The 25,727-nt window shown below is 36.3% G+C and overlaps 1 protein-coding gene across 2 annotated transcripts in view; it reads left to right on the plus strand.

Moving 5' to 3' along the window:
- The window catches only part of LRMDA (leucine rich melanocyte differentiation associated), a 616,557-nt gene that overhangs the window by 537,988 nt on the left and 52,842 nt on the right, over positions 1-25,727 (plus strand). The gene's annotated exons all lie outside the window — the stretch shown is intronic.

Below are 25,727 nucleotides of genomic sequence, written 5' to 3' on the forward strand. Positions count from 1 at the left end.
AGTATATCTGGCAGAGCTTCCTGGCATCAGCCTTTGAAATTCTGAGTTCTTGCATCCTCTGGGAACAGAGTGACTCTCTCTTCTTATTGCACATCTGGAAGGAATGCTGCTGCCTTTTTGTTTCATCAGGGAGAGATTGTTAGGATAGCAATTTAACCTCTCTAAACTGTTTGCTAGTATCTTTGGATTTGTGAATATGAAAGAGCTAAAATGATATAATTTATAAATTATACTTCAGTTTTTAATTTTAAAGGATACTGTAATAATTATTTCATAAGAATAACTATATTTGTACTTTACTGGGCTTTCCATGAGGAATGAGGGGCTAAATTCTGTTGGTTACCCATGTGATGTGTATTAACTCCATTGTCTTATTTAATCTCATCTGGTATTCTGGTTTAACAAAACACAGATACCTACTTTTGTTGCAGGCAGTTGTCCTTTTCCATGATCTAGAAAGCACTTCAGACAAAAAAAAAAAAAAAAAAAATTGTGAATTTACAACTTGTTAACTTGAGTTTCTGTTGGATAAAGTTTCCACCTAATATCCTAATGTTCAATCCTCCAGCTTGTCTGAATGACAAGAAAAGGTTTATTTCCTAGTTACAAAAATAGAGTTACGAATGTTTATGCTTAATTATCTAATTTTTTTGTTTCAACTGAAAATATATAAATTAAGTTTACTAAGGTAAACACCATTACTTAAAAGCCGACCCTTTTGATTGTGACGCATTTTTTATTTAATAGGAACAATTACATTACTTACCCTAATTCAGCAAAATATCTGAACTGTCACCTAGATTCCATTATGTGCTTTTGTCTTTTGCTGAATATGGATGATTTTAAACATATGCCTAAAAGACTTATTGAATGAGAGACTCTTGGAACAGGGGTTAATGCTGTTTGCAAGCTTTATGTTACTAAAAATCTAGAAAAGATTGAATTTGGTTTAATATTTCAATGAAAAATGGTATGAGGCAGAATGCCAACAGGAGATGCATTAATAATCCATAAACCTGTGGTAGCCAACTAATTTGGGACATTATAGGAAATCTTGACTTTATGCTGCCAATATTTCTAACATGAGTTTCCATCAATAAGTGCAGGAAATACTAAACTCAGTTATTAATCTGCAAGGAAGAAACTAAAATTTAGAGATCTGATTTCTGTTCAGGAAGAACTTTTCTTTTAGGCATTAAATTTTAATCCAGTGTATTTAAAAAAATAAAAAAGAGTTTTATATTCTTATTCTGAAGCCCTGCAGAATGTTTTCTCATTACTAATTAGTGGCAGAATGTCAGTAATCTTTCATTAGAGAGAGGCTTTTTCCTTTTGTTTCTGCCACATCTCTCTAGCTCTGACTGGAAGCCTTTGCATAGTAACTGAATATGTATTTACTGTTATAACTAACACTAAGTATCATGATGAATGTACATGCTAAATTACCCAGCTTCCTGCTTGTTTTATAGTTTTCAGAAAATATTACATGATTTGGTAGAAATTTCATCTGTGTGAACTCTCATCAGCAGCTTGCTAATAGGAAGCATAGACTGGTGCAATAATTGATAATTTAAAAAAAAATTCCCATATAGTTTTGTTAATTTTATCCTTGGGCTTCCATCTTGCCATAGCAAAGTTTTGTTGTAGTGGATTCTGCAATGCTAATCTCCTTGGAATTTAGTGATTGTCATGCCCAAAGTAGACATTAAGTGTGACATTCCAGAAAGGATTATCACCTTCTATCACCCAGCTAAGCAGGAGCTATGAGTAGCACTTTTCTTTTCCAAGAAAGAATGGACAGATGAGGCATTTGTAGTTTCAAGTCCTGCTGCAACCATCACCACTGGGAAAGTGGGGAGGAACTTTTCTGTCAGCATCTGCAGGCAGCAGAACAGAGACACCTCCAGGGGTGGGTTGTGTGTTTTCCAGCATTCCTATTCACAACAAATGTACAGGAGAAGTGTGATAAAGGTTGATGTTTATTACTAGTTGTTTATGTTCTTGATCTGTATATAACTTGTCAAAGAAATAATATACCCTTCCCAGCTTGATCTGAAATGGCAACATCTAGGGTAAAGGTACTGTGACACATTCCACTGTGAATGTAATAGCGCTTATTTTGTGATGTTTATAGCGTTTTATGGTTTCCAGCAGGGGTACCCAAACGATGCCTCCAGCTGTATGTGGCCTGCTAGACCAATTTGTCCATCCTCTGCTCTGTTTCTGGCTGCTCCCTTCCTCAGGAGCCCCTCCAGTGCTGGCACTGAGCGTGCTGCAGCCCTGGATTGTTCTGGCAGTGACAGCCTGTTCCTGGCTAGTCTTTTTCCCGTGAGCCCTTCATGAATGGGCAAAGACTTAGCTGTGTAAATGTGCTATAATGTTAACACTTAAAGTCTGGGCCTGCTGCTCACCAGACCATCTTACCATGCTGTGAATGTGCTGGAGGTCTGCCTGCTCCACACACAACTTCATCAAGCCAGAGCTAACTGCTGCATGGAACAGCCAGGTACTCTAGCACTCCTGATTTAGGAAGAGAATGAAAGCTGAACTTTCTAGGAGTGTATTTATTGTCCTTATTTGCCATTTTAAGAATGAAAATTCTAATGTAGTGTTTGAAGTTCTCAGAACCATGTAAGTTTTAATTATAGTAGTTCTTAGGGCATTCAGTGCAATAACAATAATATCAAGGTCAGTAGCATTAAGAATGCAAATAACGAATATTTAAAACAATGAAATCAATAAATGATAAAAATTGAATTTCAAATGAAAAATTTTCAAATTTATGTGAAACTTTGACTAGTTCTCTTGCTAAAGTTTTTTTTTTTCAAAAATTCCAAAATTATAACCCAAGCATTTGAAGGAATCTTTCTCAATCTTGAAAATACCCTGAGTATGTAAGAAATTTATATACCATGGCATCATTTGAAACAAAAGGCATTCTTGACTTTTTTCTGGTACTTCTATACTATTATCATGGTAAAAAATAAATAATCTTTTAACTACCATTTGTGGTTTCACTTGGCTTTATATTTTTGGTGTAGGGGAAATATTAAAGTTATTTCTCAGTTACTGTACAAATGTTTACAGTAATGATAAGGGTACTTTCAAATATGACCTTCATATAGTAGCATAAAAACAAATGGTCAGTACATTACAAAAGGAAATTTTATTCATAGGGGATTTAAAATTTGATAATAAACATTAACAAGTTTAGGCTTAGAACACTTAAGAAGTTAGTTATTCTCTTGGTATGTTTTGCACTTAAAACACACTTGGTCCTCCAGCAGCTGTGTTGAGTTCTGGTCCAGAAGAAAAACTTTGGTAAAGAACTTTGAGCTCTTGGTGAAATAAAAAGTGAAAAATTATCTTCACCTCTTAATGTTGAGTTTGGTTATGGAGGTTTTTTGATTGTTTGTTTTGTATGGGCTTTTTGAGTTTTGGTGGTTTCCCCCACCTCCCCCCATATGTTAATCTCAGGGGTTTTTGTGGTCTAAACTATTAACAGTTCTGCTGTGCATTTCATTCTGTCATTCATTCCTCAGGAGTTCTAGAGAACTGCTAGAGGGGTTAATAAGTGATCAAGTATTAGCAAAAGGTTTACAGCAGATATTGCAGTAGAGGTAACCTGTCAGCTGAAAATATGAAAAAAAAAAATCAAGTCCTACATTTCACAAATTATTTTTCCACTTTTAAGTAATAATGCCTACAAAAGATCCGATGTATTGAGCATTTCATAAAATATGCAAAAGTCTACCTGAAAGTCCAACATAGTGTCCTGCTTTTGGCTGGAATAGAGTTAATTCTCTTCCTAGCAGCTGAAGTGAACCTAGGTTCAGTGCTGTGTTTTGGTTTTAGTGCGAGAATAATGTTGATAACACACTGATGTTTCAGTTGTTGCTCAGTGGTGTTTACTCTGAGTCAAGGAGTTTTCAGTTTCCCCTCCTGCCAGAGAGGAGATGCAGAAGAAGCTGGTAGAAAGCACAGCCAGGACAGCTGACCTGGCCAAAGGGATATTTCATACCATGGGATGTTCTGCTCAGTGTAGAAACAGGGAAGAAGTTGGCTGGAGGGGCTGACCACTGCTGAGGGACTGGCCAGGCATCAGTCCAAAGATTTTATTCCTCTCTTCTTTTCATTGCTATTATTATTATATCTGACTTTATTTCAGTTACTAAACTGTTGTTATCTCAACCCATGGGTTTTACCTTTATGTTTTTCCCCAGTTCTGTTCCCCACTGCACCCAGGGGAGGGAGGGAGTGGCTGTGTGGTACTTAGCTGGTGGCTGTGGTTAAACAGCAGCACATACTGTGGATACTAAAAGTTAGACTGGGTTCTAAAGCAAATGAAATAGCACAAGTCTTTACAACAAGATAAAAATGTAAATTTTATAAAAGAGCATCAATACAAACATTGATCTCCTGTCCATATTTTAGTAATTGCTGAGGCAAATGTGTCTTGCCATTTGGATTACAGCTTTCACAGGCATGCTGTAATCACTGAAACAGGGTAATGACTTAATCTCCCTAAGGAGTTATCCCTCTGTAGTTTACTGAGAGATGTTAGGTATTTGCCCACATGGCATATGCCATGAAATTCAAATTGAGGAATGAAAGAGCTGTGATTCAATCCTCTACTACCTTCTGGATGCAATTCCCAGAACAACAGCACACACAAAGCCAGTAGTAAGATAACTTCAGTCAAATTGCGATATTATGTGCTTCCTGCTAGGATGCTTGGATATCATTAAGATGAAAAAGAACTAAGTGTGAATTGGCTATTGAATTTTTAACTTGGATCCAAAGGAAAAGTTGAAATAGATGATGGGAACATAAGTGGATCAACTTGTGAAATCTCAGACACTCTCTTAATCTGTTGCACTCTTGTCCATTTAGATATTTCAGTATTTCTGAATGCCAAAGTAGTGCAAACTACACTTTTTTAGTTTTTCCCAAAACCTTTTGTCTTGATGGCATTAGCTTAGTCCAGTCCTGAAGCTCTGCTTCTCTCTTTGTCCCTGCCAAACCCCATGCTAATCCATCTTTTACAGCTTGGCATCCTAATCTTTAATGCAAGATTTGAGTGAGGCTAGCAGACTCTTATGGTATTTTTTGGTTTTAGGGAGCATTATTTGTGAGGACATAGGAGTACTAAACAAGCTAAAAATAATACTGATAGCAATGCAAGCTGAAATTTTAGGAAAAAGTGAATGGTGTAAATGGCTGCACAGAGACCACCCTAGAAAGTGCATGTTTGTGTCATGACACCCACCAATATATGTGAGAGTAAACAGGAAAATTAGAAGTTTACAATATGCTAAGACAAGAAAATAAAAGCATATGAGTTGGAGACTGGATATAAATATATATATATATATATATCTATATATCTATATCTATATATATATCTATATGTAACTCTTGCTTTACCATCTGTAAATGGACATCCAAATGTAATAACAGCAGTAACTTGTTTGAGAAGTAGCTGTAGCCTGGTAAGAGTTCAATATGTGGTAATGAAAATGGTCAGATGTCTAGGAAAATTGCCTTTGCAGAAATAGAAGAGTTAAATAAAAGATACTTGTTTTGTCTCTGCTAAGTAACAAGAAGAGCATGGGTTGGATGGGAGGCAGTGCATCTGTGAATAATTAAGTACTGTATATATAAGCAGGAGCACAGAAGAATTATCCACATCTTTCAGTACTGATGAATAGCTGAACAGTAGAATGGAATGAGTAAAATAAGACTGATCTACAGAAACAGATGGGGAGTAAGTGAAAAAAAATAATAAAGCAGGGCCTACCAGACAGAAATCATGAAGAAAGGTGAAAATAATGTGTATCACTGGCCAAAAAATAATCTGTAACTGTCTAATGAAAGGAGACAGAATTATCACTGGGATGGTTGTCTGTAGTTTGTAAAATGAGGAAATGGAAGGAAATTGAGCGATGTCAAGGCAGAAGCTGAGAACTGGGAAAAGCTGAAATGTTATTACCTGGAGAAAAGCCTTCAAATCTGGTTACAGAAACTTTACATTGAAATGGACTTTAGCCATCAAAGGTCAAAAAGTAAGAAGAGGGAATTCAGAGCTGACCACTTAAATGCCTGAGACATTACAGAGAGATTTGAGAAATTACTTATAGTTACTATCTTTGGCTAAACAGTGAAAAGAAACAGCAATACCTTTCCCAAGCCATAGAAATGCAATAAATGTTGGTGAAAACGATGGAAGTTTTTTTCACCTTTGCTGCAATTTACCAAACCATCATCAAATTCTTTTTAATTTTTATGTTTCTAAAAATTTTAATTGAAAGTTCCCTCTGGTTCTTTGAGGTGCATTTGACATTTTTAGATGTCATCAATTGGTGTGAATAGAAGGCTCAGTATTTTCCCACTGAGCAGGGAGGTTGGATTAGATGACCTCACTGGAGTTCCTTCAAACCTGACCCATTCTGTGAGTCTGTGATTATGGTCTCTGCCATAACCCTTCAGGTTTCCCAGTCTGTTTTAATTTATTCTTAATAACCATGACACACTGACAAAATATGAATTGAGTTACCAAAGGATACTGCAATTTCTGTCATGCCTATTTCAAGCTTTCTGCTTTGTCTGGATGAAGATGGAAATATAAAGATTAAACAGAAACTTAAAAAAACCCCTAAAAATCAAATTCCAACAAACAGAATTTGAAAACAAACAGAAAAAAAGACATGCTCCAAAGGCTTCTTTGGAAAACTCAGGATGTCTAATTGCCCATCCACAAACTGATCTAAAGCTAAAATACATTTTTTTTGTGTCTTTTTCTATACTTTTGACATCTGAGTTCTATTCTGCTGTTGCCAGTGTGTTTTCAGCTGTGCCAAAAGTGAGCAGATCTGTGTTTCCTTTCTAACATCAAAACGAAGACATTTATCATTAAGATTTATCATGGGAGAGCCAACCAGATGGTTTGGTATTTTTAAGGTGAACTTGTTTGGGTCTTGTTCAGCTCATGTGATCTTTCAGTTATAGAAAACTGTATCAGCTGCTTACTGCAAAGGTTTTTTTTTCTTTCCAGTAATGCAAAAAACATTAATATAATAGCCGATGTGGCATGGATTGCCATTTTCGAAAGGAAACCAAGTCATAAGCAATTCTGCTGATTGCATTCCAATTATAATGTGACCTCCTGTTGCTTTGCATTGAAGCAGCATTCATTTCAGACACATGCTGATAAACAACATGCACAATAAATGACCCTTTAGAAGGGACAATTGCAAGACTCAAGTTTGGAATTTTTGCTCATACCAAAGGCATTTCTTTTGCCAAGTCTGTAGCATTAGGCCAGAAGGAATGCATTTCATTATACAGAGACCAGACTTACTGGGAACAGAGCCTTGTGAGCTTTGAAATGTTTTCATTCAAACTATATTCAGATTTCAAGTCATTAACGATTATGATATAGACTAGCCAGTGTAAGGCACTGAGGAGACAAATGAAAGTCTGTTCTCCTCTCTCTTTTCTTACTAAAGCTTGAAGAATCTTTAGCTGTTTGTGTGTTTGGATTCTTACTGCCAAGGAAGATGAGAATGCTTATTTGACCCTGAGTTGTAAATCAGTCTGGAAATCTGAAGAGAGGACTGTTTCCCATGAAATGCCTAATACTTCCTGGTGCTTGTCAGAGTGGAAGCATCCCAGCAGTATCTTTGTCTAGATCACTTTGGTACTTTGGATTCTGGTCATCAAATGACTAAACAGCACAGAGACAAGAGAAGCAGGTATTTCTTCCCTTGCATCTGAATTACTTAAGGGAATTGTCAGAGTTTATGCAGGATGTGAAAAGGAAACAAGGCAAGGTTTACAACAACAGGTGTTTTAACAACAGCAGCGATAACTTTTATGAGAGCAAATGAGGTTTAAACTCTTTGGACACATATGCCCTTCTCTGGGTCTGCTGTCAGCCACAAAATGCATCTGTTTGATCATGTGACAAAAATGAATAAAACACACAAGGGCTGGGAGGAACAGCCAGCCTGAAGAAGGGTGTATCTGCACAAAAGCTTGTCCATCTCTCTTTTCCCCATTAGTTACTCTAATTAAATTTATTACTTCCTGCTACAAATGCTCTTTGGCATAGAACATTACACTTCCCTCCACAACCACACAACTGTGGGAACAGGCAATGGTGACGTGTAAGTGAAAGACCAAATCTGACTCGGTCTCCCTGCTTCTCCTCCTGCCCTTATTTTCACCTGATTCACTCTTCCCTAATTTTCTATTCTTATTCTCATGCTCAATACTCTGATGTATACAATTTATCAGCCTTGCAATATATCCCAGACAGACTTGACAGTGAAAATGGGACTGTTGGCTTGGGTGGCTCTTTGTAGACAATGATCTAGACTAGAAATTAAGGAAAGCATAAAGTCCCAAATGATGTCTAAACTGAGATGTATGTGGCCTTAAGGTATTTCTTCTTTTTTTTATATCCAGCAACTGGATTTATAGAGTCTGGATAAGTGGCATCAGACAATGAAAAAAATCTGGCAGCAGACCAATTTGTAGTGTCTTTATGGGTGATATTGAATTTTCTTTTTTTTTTTTTTTCTTCATTATTTGTCTTCAGATTTGAGGCTGTGTAGTTCAATTAAAACCAGTATCATTTTTATTAAAAATTAAATGAAAGGGTTATGGTAAAAAGGTTAGGTTAATGGATCTGTTAATATAAATGGTCACAGGAAATATGGAAAGCAAGTATCAAACTTGTCTTTTTCCTGGCACCACCTCTGCTTGGAAAACAAATCAACTGAATTCTGCAGTTGTCACTCTTCACTCAGCATATCCAGTCTTGGTTACCATTTGATGATAGGTAAAGATAATCTATTTTAGGCCTAAAACCCCTGAGTAGTAGCCCTTCCAGCTTCATGTCTCATACTTTGTGAAGTAGCTGAAGTCTGTGGGATTTTTCCTGCTCAGTCTTGGATTTCTTGGTTTTTTCTCAGTTGGACGCTTTTGCCATGCAAGTTTTGTTCAAATTTATGTTTGTATTGGTCATATTGATCCCATTGTCTTTTGAAAGTAGTTCATCTCCTATTAGAATACTGAGTTTCAAATGCTTAAATGTTTTTATTTCAGCATCTCCTTTTGACAGTATTTGTCTGGTTGCAGCTGTAGAATATTCAAAATTATTTGTTCCCCCAAGCCCCACTGTTTATTTTTTTTCCAACTGCAAAATAAATTTGTCACGTGAATTGAGTCTCAACTTGCCTGAGACTGCAAAATTGCACACAGGTATTAAATCTGTTCCTAATCAAAATTACTTCATATCTCTCCAGACTGCCTAGGCCTCCTTATAAATTCTGTGGTCTTGGGGAGTAAAGTAAGACTGTTTGTAAAATCTGTTGCTAGATCAGAACCAGCATGAGACTGATTATTCAGAAAAAATACGTGTATTTCTTTTTTTGGAACAAATATCGAAGGCATGATAATGTACTTCTGTAGTTAGACTGTGTAACTTTTACTAAGTCAGAACTTCCTTTCAAACTTAGTATTCAAGGAACATTTTTTTTTTATTAATCAGAAGAGTTATTGACACTTCCATACTGTTTATGTGTGTTAAATCTCATTGGCTACCTCTTGTCTATCAATTCTGGTTTAGTAGGAGATTGTTCTTTTTGATGGATTTTTGAATTGCAGAACATCTTGACTAGGAAGGGACCCATCAGGATCATCAATTCCAGCTCCTGGCCCTGCACAGGACATCTCAAGAGTCCCACCGTGTGCCTGAGAGCATTGTCCAAGCACTGCTGGAGCTCTGTCAGGCTGGTGCTGTCCCCACTGCCCTGGGGAGCTGTTCAGTGCCCAAACACCCTCTGGTGAAGAACCCTCTTGTGGTGGTCATGTATCAGAGCAAGGATGCAGCAATGCCTCCTGCAAAATGTATTAGAAGTGAACTGGGCATGCAAACAGGAATTAGGAGCATCGTGTTAGATGATGGTATCAGGTGTATATGCATCTAATATTTTTATTAAGAACGTATCGAGTAATATTTTATTTCCAGGGGTCTCTTCATTATTCCTTTGTGGCAGCTTGTATCAGTGTGTGTGTATAAATAAAAGAAAAACGAAAAGTAAGTTAGAAGAAATGGAAAACTAATGATTCAAGAAATCACATAGCATCAGATTATTCTATTTTGAAATCATAGCAGCAGTACCCAGAGGCATAAACTCCCCAAATTGTTAGTAAAAAACCCCTCTGATATATCCAGTGATACAGAAGCCTGAAGGCATTCTTTATTAGTGCCTAATGTTTCCTGAAAGAAACATTTTGCAGACATTAAAATATATGTTCTTGTTTAATTTTATAATCCAGTTTCTTTGACACTTATTTACTGATGCTTCATCTTACTATATGGCTTTAATGTTTGGCATTATTTTTATAGCTTTACAGCTGTGAGTGTTTCAGGATTCTCAAACAGATTGCTACCTGTACTTTAAGCAAAATATTTTTATTTTATCTTCAAAACAGTCTTTTATTTTCACCTTTCCACACACCTTTCTAAGCACCTCTTTCCTATAGGCTTATGTGACTCTCAGTGGAGCAAAAGGAATGCCAGAGGAGCCCATGTCTACATTTCTCAGCCAAGCCTCTAATATTTGCAGCAGGATTTGTCTCCAGCTGTAGTCCCATGATGTAAAGGTGGATCAGTTTGTGTTTTGACAAATTATTCCTTCTGTGCCTTTTCAGCCTTTTATCTGCTGTTGCATTTATTCAGAAACATGTAATCCAATATTGCTGCTCAGAAATGCAATTTGTCATAGGAGTCCTAGACTCGTAACATTCTGTTCATCACCAAGAGTTGAAGAAAGAAATGAAATGGACAGACATTACTAAACTGTTCCCTTTGAAGAATCAGCTGTTGCTTCTGATGAATTTGGCCCTCTTCTAGCTTTGCCCAAAATAAGATTCCTGAGTGTAAGCTCTTTGCAGAGGAACAATGTCTTCAGAAGTGATACTGAGCATAAGCACAGGATTCTGGCAGGCTGGACCAAGGGTTGGGATCTCACATTTCAGAAAAGTTTTCTTTGGGCTGGACTAACTGTGCCAAAAAAATGTTGTTGGGAAGGCACCAGTGTGCAGGTCTGTCTTTCTCCTCACAGTAAAATCTTCATCAAAGAGAGAATTATGTAGCACTTTTTTCTTAAAAAGGACACAATTTATTGCCCTGAGGTTGAATATGTGAGCACGTCTGGCAGCAAGGGAAGAAAGGAGGAACTGCAGGAGAGTGAATACTGAGGTTTCAGAAATTGGCATGAGTTCCTCTTTGTTTCCCATCTGCTTTAAAATGAAGACATCTTTGAGCACAATAGAAATATTCTCACCTAGCTTGTTACTCCTTCAAATTATGTCAGTTCACTGAAGTGAATTTCAATTACATGCCTACTCGCCCTTGCCCTATGGAAGATTGAGGGATAAATGCTTGTATTGTGATAAAGTTTCTGAAAATGAAGTTGATCCTGACAGAGAAGCACAATGCAACTTTTGTATGGAAAAATCAGGGTAAAGTATCATTTTAATTTAAGAGGACAACTCACTTCAATTTAAGAATTTGACTGGCTGATGATTTTTGACAAGCAATGTCACTTCAAGAAGATTCAGATGAATGAATTCCAGAGCTCAGATCTAACAGCTGACTCCAAAATGCTGTAACTTTATGTAGTATTGGATTGTTTTGGACCGGAGGGGGAAAAAAAAAAAGATTGAAATGGTTTGTAATTATGCGGTTAACCTTAGCACTTATGTTTTCTCTGTCTTTGCAAAGCCATTAATTTAAAAAAGTAATCAGAACAGCCAAAAGCATCAGATTTTCCTTTTTTCATCCTTATAAAAACACATCTGAATAATGATGGAACTCAATAAATTACACAATAAAAAGTCAAGCTAGTACATTCAGTTTACAGTCTTGTGTTATTTAAAAATTGGATTGCACTTAAAAACTCCTGACTGTGTGGGCAAAGAAAATTTTGTTGGATAGCTCAGCATAACTGAATATTTCCTTCTATTCATTTGCTGTATTGGAAAGAAGAAAGTATCCTTTTATTTTTGCAATTGGAAGCTGGAAAGGTAGGAAAAAGCGATTGGATTCCTACCACAAATCCTTTGAAATGCTGTGTGCCAGTCTTTGGGCTTGAATATGTACCTTTTGCCTACTTTTAAGTGGCACCTGTTCATTCAAGCTTTAAATTTGTATAGGGAAGTTGTTTTACTTGGATGTGGAATAGTATGATAAATGCTTCTCTTGGTCTCTACTCCTCTTCAAATTTGACTTTGAATCTCTTGTGGTCAGTCTGTGACAGGGTAAGTAGGTGTATTTTACAGCAATCTGAGGACTAATCCAGAGGCAATCTGCATCTCCAGATTTTGGCTATAGGGTATGTTAGCAGTTTCATTCCCAATATTTTCTTTTGTACTGTTTGGTTATTCACTTTTAAGATCATGTGTTTTTTCTGCTCTATCTTTATTTGAATTTTATTATGGTTTCCTACCAGTTTGTATAAGGCAAACCCATGGAATAGGCACATGGCCCCCTGAAGTTATGACAAAAGGCATCATTAGAGTCAAAATCCTAAAAGGTTGACAATATTTGCTGGACAAATTTTTAACAGACTATAGGTCACTAAAGCAGTGTTTCTATTTGTTATTTGTTTCTCATGGCTTTTGGGTTTCTTACCCTTTTCCCAAAACATTATATCCTCATTTAACATTCTCTCTAACAAGCTGTGACTCGGGAAATGGTTTAAAGGGAAAAGTTATTGCCAGAAGGGTTCTGAAAATACAAACTGCTGAAGCTATTTGAAGTAATCATCATAGCTTGAAGTTTAGGTTTTCCCTCTAAAGTGCTTTTGCACAGGAATATGCTGTCTTTAAAGTCAATGAGGAGATTGATCTATTGATCTTATTGATCAGTCAATTGATCTATATTTTTACAGATTGGAAATTGAAAAAATGCGTTTCTTACTCATTCTAGTGTTACCAAAATTTACAAACTGTTCTGTCTGATTTATGTTCTTTAAAAGCTACTACTGTCATTACTGGTTAATACACCAAGTTTTCCTTTTTCTAGAAAAATTACTTGGAATCAAGTTCTAGCTTGGACACCGGCTTTGTGCTGGTGTTGGGCCTGCAACAGCAACATGTCAGACACTCCTAGTTCCCCCCTGCCTTCCACACTGTGTTAGTCACTTTTCCCTTTGGAATTCTGGCATTTCCAGAGATATGTGCAGCTGGCAGGCAAGCTGTAGGTAAGCCTTTGACCGAAAACTCCTTCCAACAAATAACTCCTCTTACTGGAAACTGTTTCTCACAGTGATGGTTTTAATATCTGCGTGTGTTTGATGGGGTGGATAAGGAGAGTGGGGTAGAGCAAAATACAGGTTAAGGTATGTTGGAGCAGTGCCACGTGGAAATTGTAATTTGGTTCCCTCATGTTCTCATTCTCTTTGATGATCTATGAATCTCAGATGGACTAAAATCTATTTTATAGACACATTTCTCTCCTTTGCAAGTCAGTACTTCATCAATAAAGTAACATAGTACCTTTTCAATTAATTGGCAATGAAAAATAATTAAACAGTCTGGGAAATGTCTAAAATTCTTTAAACTGATAGTAAAAATAATTCAAAATAGAGAGAAAATATTATTGTTTCTTTTTTGTTCAAGTTTTGCTTTAGTACATCTCCAACTTTTTACCAAATTTAAATCAAAGGCACTTATTCACAAAACACTTTGGTATCTGTAAACCACAATTTTGCAACCAAAGGAGATTTTATTTTTTTTTTGCTTGTTTTAGTTGGTATGGAGCACTAGATCCATGTGACACAAAAAATAATTTTATAGAAAAGGAACATTGGGAAATGTACTGTAAAAATAAGGCGTGTCTTATATGCATCTTGAATTGTTTTAATATTGAAAAGGAGGGTCAAAAGACCATCCATTAATTTTTTTTTTTTTCTTTTCTACATTACCAGTAAATTGTCAGTGCAAGTAAGTACCAGTGTCTTTGGCACTAGTGCTGGGTTGGTAGTCAGTGTTACAGAAAAGTCTCATGTCAAATGCTGCATTTTACTATCATCAAACTTTACATCCTACTTTGGAGGGTAGCTGTAATTTCTCTAGAGCTGAACATTGATTTACTTCCCTTCTCTAATCTAAATGAGAAGTTCAGAGAGCTTCCAATATTCTCTAACTAAATTTTGAATACATTTTTGTATTTTGCACAGGATCTCTGCATGTTCAGCTAAAAGAGATTGCTTGTTTATTTCTTTTCTTCTGCTGAAAATTAATTTGCAAGTTTTTAATAACTGGCATAACTAACCCTGTTCTCTGCCTGAAGAGAGTTTATTTCTTCATGATATGTTCTTTTCAACTTCCAGAACTGCCTTCTAAAGGTCGTGCTACCAAAAGAACATGCTGAAGTCTTTGTTGCATGTTTCATAAAGTATTCAAAACTGAGCATTTCATTCAATAATAGTTTTATATTATCTAATGTAAGTGCTAAAAATCCATGGAAGCAACTGTCCTTTTTTACTTTGCTATTTATTTTAGCAGTTTCCTGTTTCTTTAAATTTCATTCAGGTCATCCCCTTATTATTGGTTCTTTGTCCTCAAGACTGGATGTACAATGTGGGGATCTCATTTTCCCTTTTGGCTACCACTATTAATTGTCATGCGTTTTTTATTGTGTTTTCTGGAGAGTGTCCCAGTTCCATCTCTCCTATGGCTGATATTGTCAATGTCATGTTGTCCACATTAATTGCCACTAGGAGGAAAGCACCTAGCCATGTGTACCTCATGTTTTGTTACTTGAATTAGGTGCCTTGCAATCCAAACCTCTGAAATATATTGAGCTGATATCATGTGCCTGGCCCTGTTAGTTTCAAAGCAATTTTGGCAATAAAAATGTTTTGTGGTTTTGGGCATGACATTAACATTTGTTTCCCCTTAGTTCTTGTTCCATTTCCTTGATAAAAAGTCTTTGATGCCCGAGGGGGTGACCTTTTACTTCATATTTCCATAAATTGAGTATTCATGTAGTTGCTAAAGAAATTACATGTGTAGCTCAGCTATTCAGAGTCTGCATTTTGGTCTCTGTGCTTCGGTGGAGTTTTGGTGGCTCCGTTATCCCTGTATGAAAGTTTGGGTCTCTCCATGTCATTCATATCTCATACCAGAAGCTTGCAGGACATGGGGAAATTTTAAATTAACAACTGACTTTGAGGCAGAATTTTACAGCTGTCAGAAGACATTTTTCTTCTTTTTGTGAGTTTCATGGCTCACTACCTGTCAGCTTTCCCATCAGCTGGATAACTGCCAGCATGATGGCTGCTGATAATACGGTTCTGGGCTGGTTTTGGTTTTCCTTCCTCTGGGTCTTGATTACTTCACAATCTCCTTTGTGCTGCTGGAACTTAAACCAGGCAAAAGATGTTTTTAACCATAAATGTTATTCCTGCAAAGAGGCGGGGCCTAACATTTTCCCATCAGTGTTTGCTGTCATGTACCCTGGACTTTTTTATGCCCCTTTGTCGAAGCAGAGGTTAACACTTAAATTCTTTTTAAAATCCCACACTGTGTGAAGTCTTAAATACAAGATCAAATAACCTTTCAAAATGCTACTCGACTTCAGGCAGGATTCTTTCAGAAGCAAAGCACAGTAGACAGACATAGCAAGATCTTAAACATATAAAAACTATGGGTAGACTAAGCTATTGTTGAAAGGGCAGTGTAATATCTGATGCACCATGGTTTGTAAAATTTGCATTTTGAAAAAAAGAGATGTTTTCAGGAGGGCAGTTTCAAGTGCAGTGAACTTTTCCTTTTTTTGCCTACCAGCAGAGTAGCCTGTGCATTTGTTATGAAATAACTTTTTTTTTAACAGGAGACCAATTTCAGTAAATTAGATATCTGAAAGCATCTACATGTGACATTTTAGTCTTTAATATTATTAAAGCTACATGTCTGCCTGTTTTGGAATCTCACTGGTACAGTGGTACAGTGTCATTCTAGGAGCAAGGAAGTTATTTGGAGCATGGATCCATTAGTTGGGATAGCTTCTCCACCATGACTTCAAACAAGAAAAATGCAGAACCTTGTGCAGCATGATTTGCTATAGAATCATTATATCATATTGATCACTGGTTTTATATAATAAGAAATGTTCCCCATCAGAAGTATATAATATAATTTATTCTGGGGCACTGGCATCATATATTTGCAATTCTGAAACTATTCTGAGTGAAGTTTGTGTTTCCTACCTGATGGGTAGAAATGAATAAAACTTGACAAAGGCTTTAAAAGAAATACAAAAAATAAATTTATAAATAAATATGTAAAATCATCACAAACACCCAAAGGAACCAAAAGAAAATCCCCAAACAAGACTTTTACTTGTTCAGTGTAGTAGTGCAGTAATTTCTACTGATCGTTTATATAAAGGTACAACATATGCTTTGTTTTTTGCCTTTTAATATAAGGGAATGGCTGGCAAAGGATTAGGAGATGTGCCAGGGATTAGGAGTTTTGTGCCAGTCATCCCAGAGCAGAGGAGGACTGTACCTCAGTGCCAAGTGACAGAGAATTAATAGGTATTACATAGAGTAGGAAGGTACATTGAGGAAAGGAAGCTGCTATGGAGGAGAGCAAAATGAAAATTTATTTATATTGAAAATTAGAGGCTAATGCACTTTATTTAGCATTTTAATGGAGGCTTGCATGCTTTTGGAAATGTAGAAATTAGTGTAGCAGCATGTATTAGCTGTGTTCAAATCTTGGACTATCAGTTTGCCATGTGCGTATGTATATTTATAGAAACACTTCTGGGGACTGATGGAAGGGCAGGGAAAAAGTGATTTAAGGCTCACTAATGAAAAGGGCTGCATTATTATAGATGAGTCTTTGGTTTCTTCAAGAGTAAAGTACTTCCAAATGGAAACAGTTGAATTCAGAAATTCTCACTGCTTGCTTGCTTGCTTATGAGGAGTGTATGAATATAATCTGTATAAAACATTTAACAATAAAAGTAATAGTCTCTAAGGGTAAGGGAATTATTTTCTTTTGAAACCATGATGTCATGGTCTTACCTCACCTTTAGTTTCAGCCAAGCAAATAATGTGTACTGAGCTCTCTATCATGTACCATTATAATTAGCTCTGTCAGGTCTTAGCCCTGCAACCCTCATGCAGATAATATGATAATATGTCTTCATAACCAAGTGACCTTACATGCACAATATTTCTCCCCTTATGAAGATTGCATGTCAATAAAGTAATTGAGTCTCAGAGGCTGCAGCGAGTGAAGATTTAGATGATTGGACTTTCAGGGCAGTGATGTATGACCGTTATTATTCTACTTGTCAGAGAGCTGCGTACAAGCAAGGATGGTCAGAAGATGACAGGGATGAAAGGTTGTGTTTCATTAAAAAAAATATTGCTGTTAATCACCACTCTATTCTTTTCAAAGTCATGGGGGAAAGAAACTCCTTTTTCATTTTAGCTCTGGTTAAGAATTTAAACCATCACATGTAGTGGGCCTTCAGAGCCTAGTTATCCAGCTTTATTATTGCTTAACTAGAGAAATAAATTATTATTTCAGTTAATAAAATACAGCAAAATGCTAGACACTGAGACCACCTGTATACTTTTATCAGATCATTTAAAATTAACATTAAATGCATCATACAAAGATTTAAATCGCGTTTTGCCTACAGATTTAAATCATTATAACGAGTGCTATGAAGCTGGTACGAAATCAAACCACACTGAATTCAACTATTTTTGCCTTTACTAATTTGTTTGGACAGTTGCAGTGCTTGAAACATTTATATTTCCATACTTTGTAAAAGCAAATGTTTTTTTTCCCTCACCAAGCTCTTTTGTAGCTGTAAATTTATCTTATGATATCATAACAGCTGGAAACTTGTAGCTTGACAAGGTTTTGTTTCATATTTAAACAGCTCAGAAATTATGTTTGAAACACAGTATATTTCTCTCTGTGAGACTTTTCTCATTTTGTTACACATTATCTTGGAAGTATCTGCAATATATTATAAAACAGATTATTTATGCAATCCTTTAGTTAATAATTCCTAATGATTTATATATGTAGCAGATCTTTCTTATATACATTGAAAAAAGACCCAAACTAGGCCAAAATAGTATTTACTGGCAAGTGCTATATAATGGAATACGGATGTAAGTCCTGGAAAGCTGATGAGCAAAAAAGTTTGGCAGTGCTTTTAGTGAGTGGAAAATTCTAATAGAAGCACATCTTTTCTGAAGAACTAGTTTCAGAAGTCTTTAAATCTTCATAGTTAGGAAATTTGACTGAGATATAGCAGCTCTGACAGAGAAAGAGCTAATCAGAGGATTCTTGGCTACACGTGGTAAAGCAACAATTTATTAACTAAAATTAGCCACTGCATCCTTCCAGGATTGACTCCCACAAGGGCAATTCTATGAGTGAAAACAACAGAAAAAGAGAATGAAATCTCTGTATGACAAAAAAAAAAATCAAGTTCTCTTACATTTCCTCCTGAGCACATTTTTAAACTAACATCTAGTTAGTTTGTAGAGTTTATTTGCAAGCTCGTCTTCTCTGTTATTATTGAGTTTTCAAACAGTAATGTTTTATGTGCTGTAGGCCCTGTTCTATGCACTGTATGAAAAGTGATTCTACCTTTAAAAAAAACAACAATCTACTGATATTTGAGTTAGGAAATCCCCCCAAATTATAAGTATTTAGCACCTATACTGTCATGTATCAGTGGCAGTAAGGAGTACAAGCCTGAATCTGACTCCTCTGTTAAACTGGCATCTTCTTTCTCTCTATATATGCAGCATTAGGGATGTAACTGTTGGTAAATCAAGCAAAATTCATACTTTATACCTTAAGTTGGTGGCTCTTGACATTGATTTTCTTGAGGCAAATCACTATACTGTTAAGTCATCCACACAACATTAATAAGAATGTTGGTTGCTTTTCCTGATGTGTCTGCAGACCAGTCTTCAGAGCATTGAAGGATATGAAGTGCTGAAAATGCACAAGGATCTCTGAGGGCCTGAACAGAAATTAAGAACTTACCAAAATTTAAGCAGGAATGCAACAAAAGAAGAGTTAATAGCCCATTATATTTTTACATATCCTTTTAGATTAAGGAAAAAGACTGATACCTTCCAGTCAAATGGAAGGCTGCTGTGAGTGATCTGACTCCTCTATCGATGTGACATCTGCCTCGCTGTTAACAGTTATTGGTGTTGATAGGCACACCCCACACAGAGAGCCAAATGCAGTTGTTTTGATCCCTTGTTCTTTTATTTCTATTCCTTCTCCCTGTTTTCTGTCACAGTGTCATGTCGAATCATTGTTTGGTGGCACATGCAGGACCTCTCAAGTACTGAGGTATCAGACTTCAAGAACTGCATTGAAATGAATATAATAATGAGAACCAGAAGGCAGCAGAAACCCAGTGCTCAGGGAAGGAGGCAGCTAATAAGTGTTCTTAGTGGATTCTGGGGAGAAGAACCAGAGGTGCATCCTGTGGACAAGCAGGTATAGACTTGTCTCAGGGCCCAGTTACAGCACACTGAGAAGATCAGTGCTGATGCCTGTCACTTTGTACACATCAAGATGCTTATTTGAGAAAACAAACCAGTGGTATGAGGAGCAGAATTACAGATATACAAATATATATAAATATATATTTACTTATATATGTATGCATGTATATCTGTAATGTGTGTGTGTTTGTGTATGTGTGTGTGCATATATCTATATATATAAAATAAAAGAAGTACTGTGCTTTTTAGATTTCCATGTATGTCTTGCTAGCTCAGCTTTCCGTAGTCTTTTGCAAGGAAACAGATCTTTACTTCCTCCCCTGTTGCTTTTCCTGGGCATATCACCTTATGATGCTGAGCTGTCTGGGACTGTGCATTCATGTCCAACATCCATCCACACTGTGGGATCTCTTCCCACTGAGTTGGGACTCAGCTTTCAGATCAGTTTGTGCTTTCTGTGTGTGCCTGTTAGGAGGGAAGATTAAAATTTGCTTTCTGATTTTGTAACCTCTTAGAGAGAGCTCTGGATACTTGTTCCATTTTGTCTGAGTCAAAAAGTTTGACAAGGAGGAGAAGTTTGAATACTATTCCATCTACAGCCTATTTTTGTATGTGTTGATGTGTGTATATGCTTGCATGACAATAATTCTATTTACAGCAATAGCAACAGCAGTGATTGATGTGGCCTAAGTGTTTCCATTTGCTTATAATTATATGACATTTATGGCTATATGAGATAATTTACTGCCTTATTTCTGTCCAGAGGAGATTTTTTCAGAGCTTTTTCAGTCTTTTTCTAATATTTAGTCAGATAATCCTATTGTTTTCCATGTATTTATAGATTCATGCAGTCAAAAACTATTTAGGCTGTCTTGATGTTCTGTACCTTATAGGCCTTGAATGTCACATAATTATTCCTAACTGCACTCCATAAGCTGTATTTGCTAGTGTCTATATTCAATGAAAGCCCTGGCTTGATTCATAAATGTAGGCTCTGCTGATTTACCTGATGGCCTGCTCAAATTTTTAATTATCATATGGTAAGAAATGTGTCTAATTTTGATTGGCTTCCACCTTCAGCTTTGAGGGCTACTTTGGTAATATTGGTACTGAATATTGGCCCTTTCATGTTCAGTATTTTGTCCTCGTGTAGATAGCTACAGAGAGTAATGAAATCACCTCCCAGTTATTTTTTTTTATTTATAAACTAAAAGCATTGTGCTGCTGAAAATCCTCTATTTTCTCCAGTCCTTAAGAATGAATTGTAACTCTTTCCATCACCTTTTCTAGTTTGTCAGTGCACTTTGAAAAAGATGGCCATCAGAACTGTTTTTACTAATCTAGTCTCATGAATGGACAGAAGTAAAATAATTTCCCATGCTTGCTGTGTTCCTCTGTTCAATTCCCCTCCCTATCTCTTTAACCCTCAAAGTAAAAGTAATTACTTTCACCCATCTTCCTTTAACATTGTCAGGACATTCTGTAAAGTTTCTTAACCACCATGTTCCCTAAGTTAATTTTCAGAAGTAGAAGATACTTTCTACTATCTCACATTTTATGGATATGGCCAGTCCTCCCTTGTCCCCACTAAAATCCCTTAGGGGATGGAGACACACTGATGACTGACCCTTCAGCCAGGCTAATCGACTCCACTTTTATTTTATTGCTAATGCACAATACTAATTTAGGATCGGTTGTTTTTTTACAACTGTCAAAATTACAAATTTTATTTGTAATGTGGTTTTGCTTTTTCACCAAAACTGAAGCCATCCACTGCTAGTGGCTTGGCCAGTGTCTTTTGTTTGTGAATCTGTATCTGCATCAAGCCTTGCTTCCAACACCACTAAACCCTGGTGCTGTTCTGTGCTCGTGCAGAAGTAGCAAAAGAGTACAATGGGAATCTGCCTCACTTTGTCTGTAGCAGCATGTATCTTTCCATAAAAGTATATGCTTTACCATATTTACTTGTATCATAAATATATTTATTTATTTTTCCCTTATGAAACAGCCCTTTCATCCAATCCTTTCTGCTTTTTTACCTTGAACTTGCAACCTGCCTTGGATTTAGTTTTTAATGTAATTAGTTTGCACCAGAAATAAAAGTGATTGGTGGCTTACCAGTGTTTTCTTCATACCCATCTGTTTTCTTTCCTGCCTTTTAGTCCTGGGAAAAGAATGCACCCTTTCATTAAATCTAACAACTTAAAGGTCACTTTTAATTTGAATTTTGGAAAATAAGATGTCTAAAAATTAGTCAGATACTTTTGGCCTAGTCACAGACAAATCTAGAGGACAAAATGTCTTCATTTTCTTGCCTTTTTGAGATATAATCTATTTACTAAGGAATTACTTTGCCATGTAATCTCACTAGCTTCCACATTTCAGGAGTTATAACTACATTCAGAAGTATCTGTAATTTTTGAGATGGTGACAGGAAGTGTGTTTTATAGTTATTTAATACTAAAGTATTCCACCTAGGGATATCTTTTAAGTGCTGCTGCTAGAAGACGCAGGAGACCTTGCAAAACTGAATGACTTCTACATGATGCTGGTCTGGAATTGAAAAAAAAAAGATTAGCTGGGGAAAATATTTACATTTCCATATTATATTTATTTCTATAACTTTTGAAAATTAAGTAATTATTTGTGTTTTAGAATCTCTTTCTGAGTGTCATGGAGGTTACAAAAAGGATTGTTTCCAAAAGCATTGAAGGAAGTTGCATTTTGCTAATCATCCAGTAGTTATCTGAACTACAAAATGACATCCACAGGACAGAGCATTGGTGATGTCTTTCTTCCTCAAGAGGGTATTGGCTGCCAAGCATGTATCTGGATGTTTTAGTATTATTTTCATTTAAACGTCTTATTCTGGCCAATTCTTAATATGTGGAAAAAACAGCTGCTGAAAAGGTCACACTGGACTGACCAAGTAAAAGCATCTGCAGAAAACTTGCAGGTTTTATCAAAGAGAAATTGTAGTTTTCCTCAGCAGTGTAAGCTTCACACAGTCACTAGTCACAGTCTTTTTGTCTGACTGTCAGAAACCAACCACTGACCAGGAGCATTTTCTGGTGGCTCTCATATATTTCATCAGTCAAGGTATCCCTGTGTAGTTAACAGTGGTTAACTGAAATTCAGTACTATTTCATCAGCCTAAGGGCTATTTCTGAAATACTTAACTTTGTTAAAAACTAGGTAATGGTTTTTAAAAGGTTAGCAGTGGAGGTACACTTCAATATATTTAAGAACTTATTTTTATTGGTGTTTTGTGTCCCTCTGTGTGTTCTTTGTTCCTCACTTCCCAGGTACATCTGTGGTTCAGAAAGAAATAACCCACAAATGTTATTACTCTATTGCTTCCTTTTAAAGTCTTAGTTTTTAACCAATTTTTCATAGACAGTCTTTCATACCTGATGAAGTAGTTCCTCATCAGAGGATATTGTTTGAATTTCTGATTTAATAAAAACACACACTATAACTGTAAGCTCTTGAGACCTGGCAACCCTAACATAACCCAGATCTTGCTCATGTGTTTGCATTATTTGTCAAATTCTTTGATAATAGATTTCCTTCACTCAAAAAGGAATAAGGAGCTCCCTGAACTGCTTTCAGTGGTAGCCAGCAGAAACCAGAGCCTGAGCTGATGAATATTTTAAAACCTGACACATACCAAGCCTGGGAATGGCCACAAAAATAACAAAAATATGCTCCAAGTTTTCTTTCTGTGCATGCTGTCCTGGGAAGATGTGCTGGGGAGGATGGCCTCAGAGCCATGTATCAGTTCATAGCAGCTGCAACCTCTCTGCTCTTTGAGGTGAGTTGTAGGAACTCATGAGAATAAGTACTGCAGTAAAAATTTGTGGTTCTTCAGAGGGTGTTTGGCCTGATCAGTGAGGTGAATGAATCCTGCTGATGTTTACAAATAAATAGTTAGAAAATATTCATATGTTATGTAGGAACCTTCTAACATAATATTTTTGTTAGGTACTCATCCAACAAATCTGGGTGGCTTCTTATTATTGCAAAATTTAGCATTTAGAACAGAATATTAGTAACTTTTTTTTTGTGTTTTCAAGCACAAATAATACCTTTTTTTTTTTGCCTGTAAGGCTGTTTTGATTAAGGGTTCTCAGAATGCTTTGCCATATAGAGATAATTTCTCTAGACTTGATGCTAAGTGGTGTTTCTTCTGGTAATTTTGTTTTAAAGCATATAGCATCTCAGCTCTGTGTCAATGCAAACTAAAAATTGTGCCATGAGCCCTGTACCATGGAGCTTTTGCAGAAGGTTAGTTAAGATATAGGAATAATGTTTATGGGGTACAGATGTTATCTCTCCTTAGTGAGTTTTGCTGTAGCTGACTATTGGGAAGAATGTTGCTAAAATGATTGCTGTCCTTAAGCTACAGAACTTGAGCTGAAACTCTTCCAATTGTTGTTTCATATTGTGTCTGCCCCATTACACTCACTGTGGAGCCCCGAAACCAATCCATCTGAATTATTTTCTATCCAGCAGCAACTGCCCCAAAGAGGGCAGTGATTCTGTTCTCAGGCACATGAAGATTAAAAAGCTTGCCCTGGCTAGAAGTCTTAGACTTGCTGACCTGTCCTCCAGCAGAGCAGAGCAAAGCACAAGTACAAAGACATTTTGATGTGTGTGTAGCTTCTCTATTCCATCAAAGCTGGGTGGTAAAGTATTCCAATAGCTAAGGCAGAAGTAACTGTTGGGAGACAGGGGAAGAATATTTCTCTGTAAAGCTGATGTTTGTAAATATACCAGCTTGTATCCAGCCTGTTTCTTCCTTAAACCTAGAGATCTGAACAAAAATGCTGCTGATGGAATGCAGAAAAACAACAGGGTTATTTTAGTTCATGGGGATGGTGAAGTTTGTTTCATTTATCAGTACCTGAGGATAGTGTAAATAAGAATAAGAAGAGGAAGATTAGGTTATATGTTTTAGGCAGATTAATTGCACATGGGAATTGGAAGAAAGAAATATTGTTTTATGTGGTAATATCTTACAATACAGTGCTATTTATCACAAAAACATTAAAGTGCAAAATTTGGGAATGACAGAAGTATGTGTGCCAGTAATTGCTGTTTCCTTGCTGGAGTTATGATGTTTTTTGTAGTTCTTCCCATTAATGAAAGTACCAAAATATTCAATAAAAAAATAGTACATATTGAGTTAATTTCATGGGTTAAAAAAAAAATACAAGACAAGATAATATTCAGTGCTGGATTACAGTAGAGAAAAAAAATGTAGTGCCACCAGTTCCTGAAGGCAGCTGAATTTCTGAATGTGCCTGAAAACTTCCAAAGAGTACTTTAGAAATGTGTATTATTTAACTAATTATTTCAAATGCAATTGAGAAACAGTCTTCAAAGACTGCAATTAAATAAACTCTGCAAAATAAACCTTAAGGTATTAATTTATGATGGGAAATGGAGAGGAAGCACACTGTTAGGGCTGGAAAGCAGCCTGTCTCAAGAACAGAGCAGAATTTGACCAAGAAATACAAATATTGTTTCAATTGTATTGATAACTACATGGAAACAGTGCAGCAATTAACTTCCAGTTAATCTTCTTGTGCTAAATCCAGGCATATGAATACTTATTCCCTTAAAGTGATGTGAGTTGGATGAGATGATGGCATTTTTCCTCTCATGATTCCTCTCTTCCCAACTAGCTGTGCTCTTGTAAGCTAATTTAAAGGGTGTGAATGTTTTCTGTTTGATGTGTATTATGAATGTCCAAAAATGTAACAATTTGTGGTCCTTTATTCTACCTCATTTCCCCATTATTTCCTTTCCATATTTCATTTTAAAAAGTCATTAGTGAGAATGATTCCCAGCCAGGAGGGGTGTGTCAGATAGTTTTCTCACACAGTATTCAGCCCCATAATATTGATCATAATATACTGGGTATATTGTGGTTGATCTTCCTTACTGTAGAATAAGCAAATGAAGTTTTCTGGTGAAGATCAGAGGGCTCTGTTTGTATGTAATATTTTATGATGAGGAGAAAATAAGACAACCTCTAATATACCAGGTCTTATAATTCACCTCAGACATAAGGCAGTGATGCTCCATCTTTAGTTGATATTGGAAATTTGTAGGAAATTATAATTTTGAGTA

This window comes from Cyanistes caeruleus, chromosome 8 (genome assembly GCF_971803275.1).
Source record: "Cyanistes caeruleus chromosome 8, bCyaCae1.hap1.1, whole genome shotgun sequence".
Taxonomy (NCBI): domain Eukaryota; kingdom Metazoa; phylum Chordata; class Aves; order Passeriformes; family Paridae; genus Cyanistes; species Cyanistes caeruleus.